This window comes from Tachypleus tridentatus, chromosome 5, assembly GCF_004210375.1.
Source record: "Tachypleus tridentatus isolate NWPU-2018 chromosome 5, ASM421037v1, whole genome shotgun sequence".
NCBI classification, from domain to species: domain Eukaryota; kingdom Metazoa; phylum Arthropoda; class Merostomata; order Xiphosura; family Limulidae; genus Tachypleus; species Tachypleus tridentatus.
In genome coordinates this window covers 39,582,115-39,592,739 of record NC_134829.1, presented here as the reverse complement: position 1 = coordinate 39,592,739, position 10,625 = coordinate 39,582,115, and the positions used below count along the sequence as shown (strand labels likewise).

General features: G+C 34.8%; 1 pseudogene across 1 annotated transcript; it reads right to left on the bottom strand.

The window, feature by feature from the left end:
• Positions 1 to 1,004: 1,004 nt before the first annotated feature.
• On the bottom strand, positions 1,005 to 9,277 carry LOC143250979 (GTP-binding protein REM 1-like; annotated as a pseudogene). The gene is made up of 4 exons (XR_013028455.1): positions 8,496 to 9,277; positions 5,144 to 5,232; positions 2,815 to 2,992; positions 1,005 to 1,418 (listed from the first exon to the last, which is right to left on the bottom strand). The product of XR_013028455.1 is annotated as a GTP-binding protein REM 1-like (transcript).
• Between the last annotated feature and the right edge of the window lie 1,348 nt (positions 9,278 to 10,625).

Genomic DNA, 10,625 nt, shown 5'->3' with positions numbered 1-10,625 from the left:
CGCCTGTCCTCATGTTTCTGTTCCACACCCAGGTAGTTGTTTTCACACTTTAACCTATGTAATTGTCTACATTACAATTACAGCTCTATATTAATTCCAAAGTGACAGCTAGTGAAAAGGTAAAAATAATAATAATAAGCAACTAAAATTATAGATTTCTAATGAGAATTAGTAACGGTTGAATATTAAATTAAGCCTCACTCATTACAAAGAAAGAAAAAGAAAACATATTTTATTCTAATGTCATAAACAAAACAAAAACCATTGAGGTATGTACATATAATGTTAAAATAAAACAATACCACTTTATTACTTAGACAAATAGTTTCTAATATGTGTGTTTCTGGATTAGAAACAATAGTGGGAAATAAATCCGTGAACATACGAACATCAGATGAAATAGTGTTCAAGTCAGTTTATTTCTATATGTCACAGGTCGTTAATTAGTTCTTATACATTTCTTTTTAAAAATAGAAACGTTTTCTCTGTGCTTTCATTCGAAGGTTAGGCAGCCATGAAACGCTACAAGCAAATTGCTGTTGTGTCCCTAACTCAAAATGGGGTAGATGTAAAAAAATAATTAAGTATTTAAATAATACATTTCACAATAATTAATTCTGCTCTAAAGTATAGAGTTTGTATATACAGTCACACACGAATACAATTGTATTGGGATATTACGTAAATTAAATACACTTTAAGGCATTTATTTAAATTACTTCTATGTACTTAGGTAAACTAATTATAGTATCATTTTCATCCATTATCCATGTCCATTTAGCACCACTATCAAGAAACATATAAAATTCATTGAACATAATTTTTCATGATATTTGGGTTATATTTTTCCGTCTCCAAAGTATTATGCTCTTCGAGCTGAGGAACACTTTGATTACATTCGGTTAAACTCCAATTAATAAGGTAAAATTATCCATATCGTTAGTGTAATTTTACTAGTAAATATTGTCTCCTCTGTGACCATCTTCACTCGACCAGTTCTCGGCTTTAGTCAGTGTTTGTTGAATAAAAGTTATGAAGCAATGTTAATTCTCGTATATGGTATAAAACATGATCGAGTCGGTTCGTACGGTCGGTGATTTGGAGCTGAGGTGCTGTAAATGTGGCCTATTCTCTCCATCAGAGTACATGTAGGTTTTCACACGATCGAGGTCTTCTAAACAGCTTTTCTAATAATCGCACAAAAAAGGTCCTATTTTTCTGGATTAACGAGTTTTGTACTTTTGTTTCGGATGTTCCAAGACTAATAGACATTCGATACCTCTTAGTTTGATGTCCACGTTGGTTTTTTAGTCGAATCTGACTAAGAATTCCAACAAGAAGTTCATCTACCTGATAATTTATACACGCTGCAGTTTCGATGAATTTGCAGCCATGTGTTCTTGCCAAGCTGCGGCCCTCTAAAAAAAAAAACTTATTTTTTAGAAAAATATCGCACTTTATTATATATATATGAATTATATCATATCAACTAAACCTTTTTCTACTTTTTATTAACTGAAGTGAAAGATACAATTAAAATGATAAAATAATTCTATTATAATGTTCAAGTTGTGTTTCTAATATTCCTTAGTGTTTTGTGAAAATGGGCATAACCTGGTAGTTGTAGGCAGGGCTTTTGTTTAAATGATCCAAGGTTTGAGCCGCGATATACCCCTAAACAAGCTGTACATTTTTGTCTGCAGCCTGCTTTAAAAGTGATAGTCAATTTCCGCTACAGGTTGCCCACCTCCGTGACACGGTGATATATATGCGGACTTACAACACCACAAACCGGGGTTTCTATACCGGTGGTGGCCAAAACACAGATAGCCCGTTGTGTAGCTTTGTGCTTAATTTCAAACAAACAAAGCTATACGGTTAAGAGTGCATGCGCTCTGCAACGGCACTTCTGATTTTTTGCTCCATCTGGTCAGTAGTTCTAAATAAGAAATAGTTCTTCCTGTTTGTTTGTATGTTTTTGAATTTCGAGCAAAGCTACACAAGGGCTATCTGCGCCAGCCGTCTCCAGGACACTGGACTCGTAATCTGTGGGTCGCGGATTGGAAATCCTTCATCAAACACACTCGTCCTTTCAGCTATGTGGATGTTATAATGTTAAGTCAATCCCACTTCTTGTTCGTAAAGAGTAACCCAAGATCTGGTGCTTAATAACTTCATTTCTTCTAGTTTATCACTTCAAAATTAGGGACAGCTAGAGCAGAGAGCTTCGAACAGTTTGAAAGAAGTGTGAAAACCAAGGAAGCAAACCTACGTTTAAAGCTCATGACACTCTGTTTAAAGTAAGTTATTGATGTGCTTTAAAAAAGGTAAACGTTGTATTTTAGGCAAAACAACCTGTTTAACTCAACAAAATCATCTGTTTGTAGAAGATCCGAAAAACGTTTGGAATGATCCGCAATGTGTTAAATTTGAATTGACAAAAAATCTTCACATATAACCATCTTGGTGTGACTTGTGTTTCATATATAAAAGTAAAACAGTTTTTTTTGAAAATTTTATAGTATGTTTAATGAGTTTTATTCAAGTGAGAACAGTTTGTTTGTGAATAGTTCATCATAGTTGTTAATTAAATAACTGTCTATTTTCAGGTTTAAAGGAAACACTAGAACCACAAATCAGTAATGGGTATTTTTATTTGAATAACAGAATGAAATACTGGGTAATTCGAGTGAGAATTTACATTAAAGTCTAAATATATAATCGCTAAATATTATGTTATTTTACTGGTGACGTTTTGAATACCAACAGATCTGAAGATAAAAATAATGACTTTCAATGTAAGCGAATACTTACCATGTGCTGTGACTAAGCGATGGCGAGCCAGATCAGTTTTGTTTCCCACTAGGATTGTTGGTTTGTTCACACCCTCCGAAAGTCGTTCTAGAAAACATTTGGCGTGATGAAAACTTGTTCGATCTGCTATCGAATAAACGACTACGTGAGCGTCTGTATCGGATAATTCTGGTGAACTCTGATAAAAGAAATGAATAGAATGTTGCCAATGAGGACCAAGCAAGTCCAGGTTTAAGGTAAATATATATATTTCAAAAATTAAACTACGTAAAAAACTTTATTTAAAGTTCTACAGTTTTTTGTTAAGTTTCATGTCACATAGGCCAGACGTGTTTTAATGGTTGGTCAGCTTGCCTAAGAATTTGAGGATTTACGAATCGCAGTCTGTTCCGTAAAAACGTTCTCTGTACTGGGATAGTAGGGGCGCTGTAAGATTTGTTTTTCTTTGTTGTTAAGAACCATAGGATTTAATAAGCCATCACGGACATAGAAATTCGATTTTCAGTGGCGTAAGTGCTATAGTAGTGACTGTCAATTCCATTATTGTTTGTTTGTTTTTTAATTTCGCACAAAGCTACACGAGGGCTATCTGCGCTAGCCGTCCCTAATTTAGCAGTGTAAGACTAGAGGGAAGGCAGCTAGTCATCACCACCCACTGCCAACTCTTGGGCTACTCTTTTGCCAACGAATAGTGGGATTGACCGTCACGTTATAACGCCCCCCACGGCTGAAAGGACGAGCATGTTTGGGGCGACGGGGATGCGAACCCACGACTCTCGGATTACGAGTCGAACGCCTTAACTCACCTGGCCATACGGGCAATTCCGTTATTAAATCAAACAAAATTATTCTAAACGTTTACCTTCTGCCTTCTTTCTAGTCTATCAGCTTAAAATTATGATAGCTGCACGAGGTATGGAAAATTATCGTTTTATCATGGAGTAACTTTGAGGTTTTTCTATTTAAGGTTTCACGATCTTTGCAAAGTTTGATTAAAATTGACATAAATTTTTATGAACAAACATATTCGCGGAATTTCTTTAAACATGACCGTTATATGTCCAGGGAACGGAAGTAATCATAAAAACCTCTACTAAAACTAAAAACTAATAGTTAAAAAACCTACTTATCTTAATGAAAATCGACGTTGTATAACACCAGACAAAAGCAAGATATCAATAGTTTAAAATAATTAATACAGGCGTCGCTGCAAATATTTTATTCGTATGTTTATAATTATTAAGAAATTCTGACTTTAACGTTTCTTTTTTAGCACAAAGTTACACAATGGACAGCCTACACTCTCTCTACTGGAGAAAATTCAACTCCGGATCTTACAAAAATAAAATAATGACAAAGTTTTGAAATAACAGCACTGCATTAGTATATTCCGAAAAAAATAATGCGGTTTTATTTATCTATTGCTTGAAATTAAGCACAAAAAGTACACAGTGGTCTATCTATGCTCTGCCCACCACAAGTATCGAAACTCGGTTTTACTCTTGTATGTCCGCAGACATACTGCTGTACCACTGGGTGGGTGCGGTTATATAATATACCAATCAGTTGCATCTCAACTGTTAAATTTATTAAAAATTAATACAGTGTTTTGTAAATTATTATCAATATTTAGATGCACCTGGCCTTCTCGTATTTACTATCGCAATGCTTCATTACTTCTGTAATTTAAACACACAAAAATAGAATGCCACAATTTAAAAAACAGAAAACAGATCTCAGTTTATAAGTGAAACTCTGAGGTACAGTTCTAATTAAAGTACCCTATAACACACGATAATAACCTTTTGTCGACTGAATGGTATTGTCCTAGAAAATATCATTAAAGATATAAATAGCGTGTAACTGCTAAAGTAATTTGTCACCAGATAGGGTACTTTGGTTTGCAATAGAAAACATGCGGCTCCACTTTAAGTACGTCTGTTAGTTTCGTAATTATTGAATAAAAGTAGAAATAAATGTGTTTCAGACTTTAGCATAGGTAATTTGCATATCATTAAAGTATCAGAGCGAAGCAGAAGGAGTTTTATGTTTTCTCATTAAACTCGCTATGTGTTTCAACAACTTAACGTTGAAGAAAAATTTATATATTCTAAAAATTATCAAAATAAAAATTAAAAACTTTTTTCAGTTGAAATCCATATTTATGAAAAACAAAAGCTAATCGATGATTGATGTTTTTAGATGTTTCTAACCACAGAAAAAGAACTTTAAATAATTATCACCTTTGTCTTTTTAGTAAATATTAAAGCAGTATATTGCTTTAAATATATCTTGAGTTCAAAAATACCATAAGAAAAAATGTGTTTACCGTATCCGCCGACAGGGGGCACTCTGATAAAATCATCATGGATTCTTCATGATTTAACACAACGTTCACTGAGGTGTCTCCTCCATCGTCTGAGAAATTAAAACAAAAGCAATGAAACATTAAATACCGTAGCTCCATTTCACTTACAACAAAAATATTACCTATAGATACGCTTTTATATATAAGATTCGATTTTGGCTTGTGGTGCTAAATAAACATGTTTGATAGTAGCTAAATATTGAAAAACAGAAAGAAAATGAAAAATTAGCTGCGTTTTATGGAGACATCTACATGTGTGTTTCTTATACAAAAGCCACATCGGATTATCTAGTGAGCCCACCGAGGGAATCGAACCCTGATTTAGGGTTATAAATCCGGAGCCTTCCCGCTGTACTAGCGTGGGACATATGGGTGTTTTAATAAAAGAACTCAAGGAAAACTCAGATAAATGGTGAACGAAAACGTGTTCAGTTGAGCTACGCTTGATTCTCAGAGAATTATTTCATTGTTTAAATATACAAATTTACGGATCTGTTTCTCTTTTTTTGTTACAATAACCCCACCAGGTGTCAGAAGTGGTCTATAAATTTAGTCAGTTTTGACCAGTTAATTAAATGAAAATAATTTTGTTTACAAAAGATGTACATTTAGAAACCAAACTGATTTTTGTAACTGCAAGTAATAATATTATATTTAAAATCATTCAAGCTAGTTGAAAATGATATAATCTTGTTTTCTCTTAATTTGCTCGAAATGCCCGATATAGCCCATTGTATCACGTTGTACTTAAACTACAAAACCATGAGTTTCCTTAATAAGGAAATCCTTTTCAGACGTTTGTCTGTCCTTTATAGAGACTCGTTTTAATAGCTGATGAAGACCTTTGTTCATGAAATAATCAAAAGTTCTCAAAAGTGCACTTTTTGTTCATTCTAAAAACGCTAATTCTGATATATTGAACTGGATAATATTGACCAATCAAAACTGTCTTTAGAATTATGATAAAGAAATTGGAGAGAGTCAATATTACTTCAGGATTCTAATCTAACGAAAATATTTATTTGTTCACCGAAAAACAATGTTATGCACAAATATGGATAAATGACCAGATCAGAGATTACCGCGTTTCACTAATGGACTTTCCTAATTTTGAACGGCGGATCAAACGCAATCGGTTGCATCCACCGCCTCAAGTGGCTACTTTTAACCTAATATCGGAATTGACTGTCACTCTTATAATGCACCCATAGCCGTAGGAACTTACGTGTTTGGTAATACCACTCCTCAGATTCCCAGTCCGATATGCACGAGACCACGTTAAGGTTCTAACAAAATAACAATAGTTATTAAATTCTCTTTTGAATCCTATTATTTAACGTCGTAACCATAAGATAAGAGTGCGATCTTAATGGCTTGACTTAATGATGTTAATGAATTTTCAAACCTCGCGTAATAGTTATACTTGATGCGTCTTGACATTTTTTTGTACTCTAAGCCATACAAAAATTCTAAATTTTAGTTCCTATGAATGCCGGCGGACGTCTGCAGTTCACTTTTTGGATAAAAAGCAAAGGGGGAGCACCCCACAAATCAACTTACAAAGCTAAAATCACAGCAGTAAGTCTACGGATTTACAACGCTAAAATCAGGGGTTCGATTCCCCTCAGCGGGCTCAGCAGATAGCCCCGATGTGGCACACACACACGCAAAGGAGGAAGGTTAATAGTATAACACAGGTTGCTTGATAAAAAAATTATGTGGCAGTAGTACAAAACAAAATGCGTACAATACACGAATTTTGTTGAAGCTGATTCTAATGCTTCACCTGATGACACTCGAGCTACCTCAAGTATTTTAGACAGAAACACTAACCAGTAACATCATAGTCTGTTTCCCGTCACATTATGTTATTGAGATCAAAGTTTAAAGAAAAATGGTTATCGAGCCAAACGATATTAAACATCAGTGAAAGCTGCCAATAACATCTGAGGAACGTTTCATAGTTAGTGTAAAATATAACATGATACTATGCTCACCTCAAACGTTTTTCTTGTAAACCATCTATTTAATAAGAGTCATATATATAAAATCAACTTCATAAACCTCACCCATAGTAGAGAACATTTAGAAAGTAAATTTGGGTAAAGGTATTCATAATACGTAGACCTCTAACACGAAATTTAATATAATACGATACATTCATGGTTGAATAATACTTTGAAATACCAAGATAACTTTACAATTCTAGTATTTTAATACTTCATACAACAGAAATAGCCTAGCTTAGATATATCTAAAGTATATCAGAATAGCATTTTAATGTATTCAGAAAGCATTAACCAAGTAATCATAGTTGCTTAATAGATAGCGTGTTCAGATAAGTGTTCATTGTCTTTCGGTAGTATATAAGAAACAGCGTGCTTTCAGGAACACAGTTTACTGCTGTTGTCACATAACCAATAAAAAATGATTCTAAAACCAATCATTATATATATATGCTTTTTTTTTCGGATATTTGGGAAAGGTCATTCAGTGTATATCTGCGCTAATCATCCCTAATTTTAAACCGATAGACTAACGGGAAGGAAATTAGTGAACAGCAGTTACCACCAACACATTTGACCATTTCTTACAACGCACCCATCATGGCGTTTTTTGTGTTGTTGTTTTTCGTGCGGTAACAGGACGCCATAGATGGGTCTGCAGTCCATCAAGCTCAACACTGGACCACGGTCAGTTCTTATATTTATACTATTTCATCTTACGTCTGTCATTGCTGACCGGACAGTATCGGCTGTTATCCTCAATAAACAGAAAAATATCTTCATTACTGATGTTTTGTTATTACAGCTTGTTGAGGTCAACAATTCTACACAAACATTTAATTTGACTTTTGAAATGAAGGGAATACATTACACAACATTTGTATAGCTTTCTCAGCGCCTCTCATTACACAATATTTGTATAGCTTTCTTAGCGCCTCTCATTACACAACAAGAAATTGGTTACGAACACACGCAGAAAAAGGTTGATACCGTCAAAATTATTTCTTGGGCTAAACTATAATCAAGTCTCTACTAAAAAAGACCAGTTTAAGTAATTGTTTCCTTACATTTTACGTTATTAATTAAGTTACTAAACCACAGAACATTCAACAATATTTCTCCTGGTTAGTGTAGAATTTCTTCTAAATTATTTGCATGTGTATATCAATGAAAAGGTACAAAATGTGACCGTTACTTAGATAATTTGATGTATTAGTTATTCAGAGATATGAGGGAGAAAATGTGGAAAGAACACAGAAAAACATCACATGCAGATAAATGTAATAAGTAAAAAAGTAAGAGCTAACCCATAAAGTTGTCGAAAGTACAAATGAGCTCAGATGTAGTGAACTGATGGGTCAGAAGAGACTTGCCCACTTGAGAACTTCCACTCACAGCTATTCTGAAGACTGTTGGAGAGAAGTCGCTTTTTCTAATGTAAGATTGGTTGACGACAGGTGGAAGGATCTGAGGATGCGAATCTTTTGTTGATAAGCTGTTCTGACGAGACCGAAAAGAATCCCCCCTGGTTTACCACACCTTTGGACGTTAATGAAAAGTTCCGTAGTCTCTGATAAAAGCCCTCACAGTTTCCAGTAAATGTGGAAAGTCTGGGATTTAAGAAGGAGGTTGCGTCGAGCGGAAAACTCGCAAATCTTTGTCGAAAGAGAAACTTTTCTGATAATTCCGTCTGCAGATGCGACGAATTGTGTACAGAATATGATCGTCCAGTTTTCCTTTGCTTTGATTCTGTGATTTGAGAGAACGGGTGATCTCCTAACGGCCGTTGCTGACTGTTTCGGCGAATAACAGCGCCAGAAGAGATGTTTTGTATACACGTAGATTTGTCCATTGCACGTGTTAAAGACCACCCTCGTTTATTGAGGTTTAAGTCTTCGTGACACGAAATTCGCCGTAAGTCTGGCGCACTTTGAGGTATCTTATAGGTCATCGTGAACTTTTTATAAATCCTTATCGGAATGTCAAACAGAAATAAAATTTCACGTTTTTTCTCCCCCCTCTGAAGCTTCCGTTTCCACGAGCCTACAAACTCCAAGCAGCTTTTGTGATTCAATGTTGACTATCGAAAACCACGTACATACTCAGTCAAATATATATATATGTAAAGATAGATGGATATCAGCTACAAGACACTGTAATCTCGCGTAGCGTAGAATGACGTCAGAACAGGTGGTAACATGTTGCCTGGATTTTCCAGCTGTGCACACGGCTCTTCTATAAGCCTTAAAGCACTGTCGCGTCTACCAATGAGATTGTTCACTGTTATTTTGTGTAGGATGAAGCGAATAGGACGAACCAAATTGTTTTTATTTTTCACTTTTACATCAATTTGTTTTGGAATTTCGCACAAAACTACACGAGGGCTATCTGTGCTAGCCGTCCCTAATTTAGCAGTGTAAGATAGAGGTAAGGCAGATAGTCATCACCACCCCCCCGCCAACTCTTGGGCTACTCTTTTACCAACGAATAGTGGGATTGACCGTCACATTATACACCCCCACGGTTGGGAGGGCGAGCATGTTTAGCGCGACTCGGGCGCGAACCCGCGACCCTCGGATTACGAGTCGCACGCCTTACGCGCTTGGCCATGCCAGACCCTTTTACATCAAAGCAAAAAACGTAATTAATAGAGTTTTCTTCCAATGGTCAGTTTGAAAACAGACTTGGACCGTAAAATGTTTTAGGAACAATGTTGACCAAGATTTATTCTGTTTCTGTTTCAACATCAATCCTATGGATAAAAAAGAGAAAAAAAAAATTTCCAAGGCCCTCAAAACGTTTATTTAGGACAATCGCTCAATTAAACTAAATGTGAACTTTTAAGTATTCACAGTAATAATTAATTATAGAAAATGCCAGATTTTTACTCCACTCAATCACACTTTTATAGATAAAATGTAATTACGTATTTTGCCCCGATTTTTGCGTTCCTTGTCTCACCAACCACATATTTCATACTGTAACACACAAGTAACAAAATTATTCGTTGTTTTATACACACATAAACAGTTCATTTCTGTAGTTAAATGGTCTTACTTTTAGATAATACTGTAAATAAACTAAGGAACTGTGTTTATTTGTTCTTCAGTTGAACAATGTAACTTCCAGGAACATAACCAAAATACAAAATTGTATTACCAAAATACAATTAACAAAAAACATTTTATTTGTGTGTGTGTGTTTTGTTATAGCAAAGCCACATTGGGCTATCTATTGAGTCCACTGAGGAGAATCGAACCCTTGATTTTAGCATTGTAATACCGTAGACTTACCGCTGTTTTATTTTTGTGCAATTTAGACCTATTTAAATAAGCAATTCAAAGAAATAATTATTGTACTGTATGTTTAGTTTATGATATATTTAACAGAATGTTAGAAACATATAAAGGAATTATATTTTCTCTTAATATAAAATT